Below are 7,798 nucleotides of genomic sequence, written 5' to 3'. Positions count from 1 at the left end.
TTTTTAAGTAACAGGTGCTTCGTCTAAAACTATTGAAAGAAAGAAGAAATTATCCCCTCATAAAAATTAAATTTGTCCACCTTAATATTTACTTGAGTTTTTAACTGAATTTAAGCAAGGGAAGCAGTCAATCATATTAACAAAACTATCAAGTACAATTAAAAGTAAAATTTTGACCATACAAAAGAATTTCTTCAGTAACTTCGAAAACTTGTATCTGATCGCAACAAATTTTCAAGAATCAAAAACTCTATGGTTATTATTGTACAAGTTATCACCCACCCAGCTCGCATAACAAATCGTATTGAAAATATAAACACTTTCAATTTCTCACTTCAGCATATTTCCAATTGATTAATTTACATACAAAAATTCGACTCTAGCTTTAAAATTACGCTTGTTATTCGATATTTATCGATTTGTGAGGGTGGAAGTGGGCGTGACAAAAATTTGGAACAAACTTGATCTGCGTGTCGAAAAAAAACAAGTAAGAAAGTTACAGTCGAGTGTGCTCGACTATGAGATACCCGCTACCCATTTTTAATAAAGGCAAAATATTGCGGTATCATTTTCAAAATATACCGAAAATACTAAAAATATACCAAATGATATGTTTGGTATATCGATATAGTACACCATTCAAAATATACCAGATTGGCGTTTATGCCCATACAAAAGTATTTCCTTAATAACTTCCACAATTTTTATCTGGTCGCAACCAAATTTTCAGGAATCATAACCACTATAGTAATTATTGTATGTACCAAAATTCTCTAGCTTTAAAATTAGGCTTGTTATTCGATTTTTTTTGATTTGCGGGGGCGGAAGTAGGCGTGGCAAAAATTTGAAACAAACTTGATCTGCGTGCAAACATAACAAATGCTGTCGAAAAAAAATTATAGCTCTATCTCTTATAGTCTCTGAGATCCAGTGTTTCATACGGACGGACGGACAGACGGACATGGCTATATCGTCTCGGCTGTTGACGCTGGTCAAGAATATATATACTTTAGGATCGGAGATGCCTCCTTCTACCTGTTACATACATTTCCTGCAGACACAAATTTATAATACCCATCTACCCTATGGGTAGCGGGTATAAAAATGCTGTTGAAAAAAAATATAAGTCTATCTCTTAAAGTCTCTGGGATGTATGTGTTTAAACGGAAAAACGGACCTCTCTAAATAGTCATGGCTATTGATGCGTCTATATATGTACATACTTGCCTATATTGGTATGTGTATGCAATGCATACTAAGCATGTGAAGTTTTGCAACGTACAATTTCCTCGCGGACAAGCAACTAGCACACGTCAATTAGTTTTGCCGCGACGACGTTTCGAGTCTACAACTGTTCATGCCTATACACTGGCAATTTACCGCCGATAAAAAAGCATGTGTGTTGATTATATTCGTAATGTATTGGCGGGTGTAGAAATTAAAGGTGGAGAACTATCAATATTGCTTGATAGTTGCCGATAATGCAGTAAAAACAAATAATTTAATTAGTTTTTTAAATAATCTATATTTATTGTAATTGGTTTTTCAATCTTTATCTGAAAATTATAAATAATTATTATTCGAATAATATGATTTTTTATTATTTAGGTTTACCTTAACTGCTATTTATATATTTATTTCAATCAATAATTTTGTATGCCTATTTGAAATGCTTTGTCCTGCTTTGCTAAAGACCCTCTATGACTCTACGAAGGTTGCGGGTATACAAAGATATTTGAAAAAATATCGACCACTATCGAAGATAGCGATTGACCACTATCGAGAGTACGCGCCGCTATCGAGAGCGTGTCGATAGTGGCCAACCATCGATAGTCCCGATAGTGCCATCGATAGTTCTCCACCTCTAGTAGAAATGTGCCTGGGTTCAAATCCCACCTTTTTTTTGTATACATTTAATTTATATTTTCCTTTTTTCCATTTTATACAAACTAAAAATTTAAATCTTCTTTGATAAATAACAACTTTAAATTTGTATTTATTATAATTTATGTTTCAATTCTTTACAAACTAAAAAAAATATTCAAAAAATAAAAGCATATAAGTAATTTATTCAGAAAATATTATATACAAAATAATACTTTTTATTTAAATGTAATCAGATGTAAAACAATTATTATTTATTTCAGTATTATCTAATTATAAATAACAAACTGATGAGCATTGTATGTACATTGTATGTAGGTTGTATGCGAATTAATCAATTCAGTTGTACTGATTAGAAAAAACTATATTTGTTTGTTGGGAGCTGCAAGCTTCCGCTTTATTCGGATATCAAATTAGAACTAAAGTACAAAAGTTGACTTATGCTGCAAGTCAGCTAAGATGGGACAAAGCTTCTTTATGTTTATACAAAACGGATGATGAAATCAAAGATCGAAGTGTGAAATGCAATTGTGTTTACAATTGCGTTTTGACATGTCAGCATTCGCTGTTGAGTTTACATTTGGGTTTGCGCATTATGATCTGGGCTTTACGTTAATTTTGTTTATGATAAAGCATAATTGTTTCATCAAAAATGACTGCGCAATTGAATAACGAATCATGGCATCTTAAATTTAGAAGCCATCTTATCTAGATTGGATTTCGCTTATAGTGATAGCGTCCAATTTATATAATTGAACAAGAATTGAGTGTTCTAAGGCAAGGCAGAATGACCGTGCTAGAATACTACAATTTGGTTAATAAAAAACTCACCTTACTGGTAAATAAAACAATCATGAAATATGGCAACAATGCCAATGTCATAACAGAAATGAACAAAAAGAATAGAGATAACGCATTGTGAATCACTGGTTTAAAGGGTTCTTTGTCAGAAATTCTGTTTTCTCTCAAGCCCGAAAATTTAACTAATGCCTTGGCAAAAGTCCAAGAGCTAGAGGCAAAACCACCAAAGAGCAAACTTTGCTTTCAATTATTATGCAAATACAGTGCAAAACAATAATAACTCGGATTCAAAGGTTCAGGAAAAGAAATCTGAAACTGTGAATCAAAATAACAAAAAGTTTAACAATCATAACGGAAAAAACAATAATAATCTCCGTTTTAATCGAGCAGTGAATAACCAAAATCAAAATCCGATACAAGGTAATAACCAGAACCAATGGAAATAGATCCATCGATTCAAATTCAAAATAAACCTTATAATCAAAATCATTCACATCCTATGAAACGCGATCATGCTTCTGTTTCTGTACAACAAGCAAATAAAGTAATGCGTATCAATAACCTTGATGAGGACCATTTTTTAGAAGAACAGGGGGACAACTCCCATTCATCTTCAGAATAGATAAGAAAGAAAATAAAAATCTAAAAATACTTATTGATACTGGAGCAACGGCTTGTTATATCAAGAAAGGCATATATATAATAACGGTGAAGAATTAGTAATTAAGAAAAGAGTTAAAACATTAAATGGCTTCAGCCTTATTACGCATTTCCATAATATAAATACAGATTTTACGAAATAGAAAATTAGTGTGGTGTCCTATTGGTCGGCTAAAATCTATTAAAAAATATAAATGCTATAATAGATCTTTCTAAGGGAAATCTATATTATAATAACAAAATCGAAAAAATAAATGACGAAACAAATGCCCAAGAGATATTAGGCAATGTTCAAAGTTCAGATGAGTCTTTTGACATTGTTCAAAATGAAGCAAGGAAAACATTTTCCTTATTTCAAGTATCTGATCATGAATCATCGTCATCAAGTGACGCTGATGATCAATTCAAAACAAAACGCGAAAAAAAGAAAGTCAAAAAGAGCAGACGTTCAAACACGTCGGTGTCCTCAAAGACAAATACAATAAACAAATCAAGTCATTCATTTCATGAAATGAATGAAATGGTAAACTTAGACAATCTGGAACAACAAATTGTTCAAGACATAATAACAAAGCATTCTAAAATTCAAACGTGTTTTCCCTTTAGAACAGATATCAAAGGAGAAATAAGAACGTTGAATGATGATGCAATATACTGCAAACTATATCCTTATCCGCATTCAGTCAACAATTTTGTTAACAAGGAAATTAATAGGATGTTAGCAGAAAACATAATGAGACCCAGTAAAAGTCCCTACAATTCTCCGGTATGGGTAGTAAGAAAGAAAGGCTTTAACGAAGACGGTACTCAAAAAAAATCGGTTAGTAATCGATTTCCAAAAAACTGAACGATAATACCTTTCCGAACAGGTATCCAATGCCTGATCATACAGTAATATTATCTAACCTTTGTGAAGCGATGGCTTTGTGTAGGCTTGTATTTTGGTATGGATATTTATTTTAATATTGAAATACGATGAATATGATGATTAAGGTACACTTGTTAAAATAGATCTTGCTTTCGCGTGCTTTTTCTTCTTCGCTCCTTTTTTAGAGTGTGCACATATCGTACGATATCGATAAAACGATAAAATGATACCGTAGCACTCACTGCAGGGCTCATGTGGCACTGTAACAGTTATGTTGGTAACAGCTTCTGTTACCCGAGCTTTACAGTCGGCCTCTCCTGACAAATCGCAGCGTCCTCGCAAGAGTCGATTGCTGTGATCTTGCTATTGTCTTCTTCGTCGTCTGATTCATCCGGCGGCAGCTGATACCAATGCTTCATTTTGTCGGAAGAATAGACGGATTTGTAGTGTCTCTGCTTTCGCTGTGCATGGGGGATATCTTCCACTAGATATCTATCCTTGGGCAGCACTTTGATGACTATAAACGGTCCTTTATAACGTTGCTTGCGAAACAGTCTGTCTTCTTTGATCACATAGTCGTCGCTCTCAGATTTCTTGTCGTTTTTCATCTCGGTGACAATGCTTTTTATTTTATCGTCTTGTAGTTGTATGGCAAATAGCCAATCGGTCTCGTCCAAAAGAATCTTTGCTATCTTTAGGCTGGCTGTGTCCATATCATGCGCTTCTTCAAACGGAGTACAGCTCAGTGCATCTACGTGATCCATTGACGTCCAGCTCGATGTACAATTTCGATATCGAACTCCTGGATACGTAACCACCATCTGGCAATGCGAGGGATGAGATCTTTCTTCCATAGACGTCTTTAACGCATTACAGTCAGTCACAACTCTGATCTGTTTACCATAAATGTAGTACTTGAATCTCTCCAACGACTCAACAACGGCAAGGGCTTCTAACTCGTAACTGTGATAGTTTTTCTCGGCTTTTGAAGTTGCTCGACTATAGTACGCAATTGACTTCATCTGGTCAGCCTCTTTCTGCAGCAATACTCCAGCTAAACCGACTGCACTGGCATCTGTGTGTAGTTCGTGGTAGGCATTCCACTAGGCTTCGTTGTGAGGCACTTCTTAAGTTCATCGAAGGCATCTTGCTGTGACTTTTCCCATTTGAACTGCTGATCTTTGCGCAATAATATACGTAATGGCTCTGATACAATGGCATATCCGGCGACGAATTTCCTGAAGTAACCGCTAAGTCCTAAGAACTTTCTAACATCAGTGATATTCTTTTGCGACGGGAACATGGCAATAGCGTTTGTCTTAATTTCGCCCGGAAATCCATCTTCGTGTATTTTGTGACCTAGGAAGTTGATAGACTTTTAAACAACTCGCATTTGTTCAAATTTAATGTTAATCCGCATTCTCTCAACACAAGCAGAATTCTTTCAAGTTTCTCGTACATTTCTTCGAACGTGTTGCTGCCAATAAGGATGTCATCCATGTAGTATATAATATCGTCTTTTTGCACACGTTTTTGCAATTCTGCCATGAGCCTATTAAAGACGGCTGGAGCTGATGAATGCCGTGTACTTACGACTGCTTTGTGCTATCTCCAATTGATAATAATCACTGTTTAAGTCCAGTGAAGAAAACCATTTATGACGTTTTGCTTCCTGTAACTTCTCCTGGATGTGTGGCATAGGAAAGTTCTCCTTTTGGATAAGCTTGTTCAATCGCCGATAGTCAACGCATAGTCTGTCACTACCATTTGGCTTCTTGATAATTACAACTGGACTAGCATACTCTGACGTAGACTGCGTGATTATGTCGTGCTCCAAAAGCTCATTAACCATTTGGCTTACTATTTCTTTTTTCGGTTCTGGAACTCTGTATAGGGCTTGCGAAACTATTTGTCATACTCCTCTTATTCTCGCTGAAACGGCTTCGGTTCATGAAGAAGTTTTCAGTTGCATCCCGTAGCTGATTCATACTATAAAACTGAATCGCTGCAATGCTATTTTGCTCGATGCTGTAGACCGGCTCTGACGTACCTGATGACCGCTGCTTCACTAAGCTTATACCGAACTCCAAGGGCTGACATACGAAAACAATATTCTTTAACAGTTTCATTCGACTTTCTCGTTGCATTGGCCATAGTGAAGTGGATCTCTGCTTCGTCTGGTTCGATACCAAACTCGTCGTTTAAAGCTTCGGCAAAGTTACTCCATCGGGTATGCACCACTGGTGATGAGTCGAGCCACATCTTGGCAGGACCCTTGAGGCGAGTGTAGATTGCGAGCAGCAAAAATTTCTGATCCCAATTGTAGGCATCAACTACTTTGTTTACCCGATCAATGAATTGTTTGGCAGTGATGGCGTTTTTGTCACTGGGGTCGAACTCTGGCAAGGTATTCGCTATTTCTTTCACTGACGCTTGCCTCGCTGTGTTAATTACTTGCTGACCTTGACTGCATACATTGTTTGAATCTGGTGATTGAATTTCACTATTCATTGCTAGCGGTTGCTGGCTGGGAACTGTCGATATATTCTGTCTTTGAACGCTCATAAACTGGGACATCATCTCCATTAGCTGTCTCATTTCGCCTTCTAGTTTCGAAATAGCTGTTGCCTGTGACGCAATTGCATCTTCTTGTTGACTGGCAAGACTAGCTGCTTGCGGCATCTCAATCTCTGTCGAACCCTCATGCTCGATCAGTCTCTGGATTAATTCAGCACGCGTTCCTGATGTTGGCAAATCCACACCGCGAAGAAGGAATTTCAACTGATCCACCTTAAGATCAGTTATTTTGTGCTTATTTGTCTTTTCTGTTTAGTTCTCTTATTGTGTTTTAATAATTCTGCACACAATCACACATACACTGCTGCTACGTATTTCACAATGTCTTGTATTCCGCAAATACACACACGCACACTGCTGCTATGTATTTCACAATGTCATGTATTCCGCAAATACACACACGCACACTGCTGCTATGTATTTCACAATGTCTTGTATTTCACAAATACACACACGCACACTTCTAGTATGTTCTCTAAGACTCCACCGTCTCTTGGTGTAACCACGACTTTGAATCCGTCCGCCACGAAGAAAAGGAACTAATCCGTTATTTGCAGTTTTCTTTGTCACACAGACCTTGAGAACACATCTCACTGCAAACTTTCAACGCCGACTATTCTTGCTGGTTTTCTCTGTCTCAATTTTGTTTCTGCACAATGTCTTTTCCTATTTCATCATCCTCAATTTCACGCTTTCAAATCCATACAACTTATCAGATCCCACTTCTGAACTGTGAAGGGGTGGCTTTGTGTAGGCTTGTATTTTGTATGGATTTATTAGAATAATGAGATATGATGAAATTATAATTAAGGTACACTTGTTAAAATGATCTTGCTTTCGCGTGCTTTCCCTTCTTCGCTTCTTTTTTAGAGAGTGGCCACATAGCGTATGATATCGATAAAATGATACCGTAGCACTCACTGCAGGGCTCATGTGGCACTGTAACAGTTATGTTGGTAACAGCTTCTGTTACCCGAGCTTTACACCTTGGAAAAGCACAATTCTTTT

Source organism: Drosophila sulfurigaster, unplaced genomic scaffold (assembly GCF_023558435.1).
Source record: "Drosophila sulfurigaster albostrigata strain 15112-1811.04 unplaced genomic scaffold, ASM2355843v2 ctg93_pilon, whole genome shotgun sequence".
Taxonomy (NCBI): Eukaryota; Metazoa; Arthropoda; class Insecta; order Diptera; family Drosophilidae; genus Drosophila; species Drosophila sulfurigaster.
The sequence above is the reverse complement of the archived record's forward strand: the minus strand, read 5'-3'. Positions refer to the sequence as shown.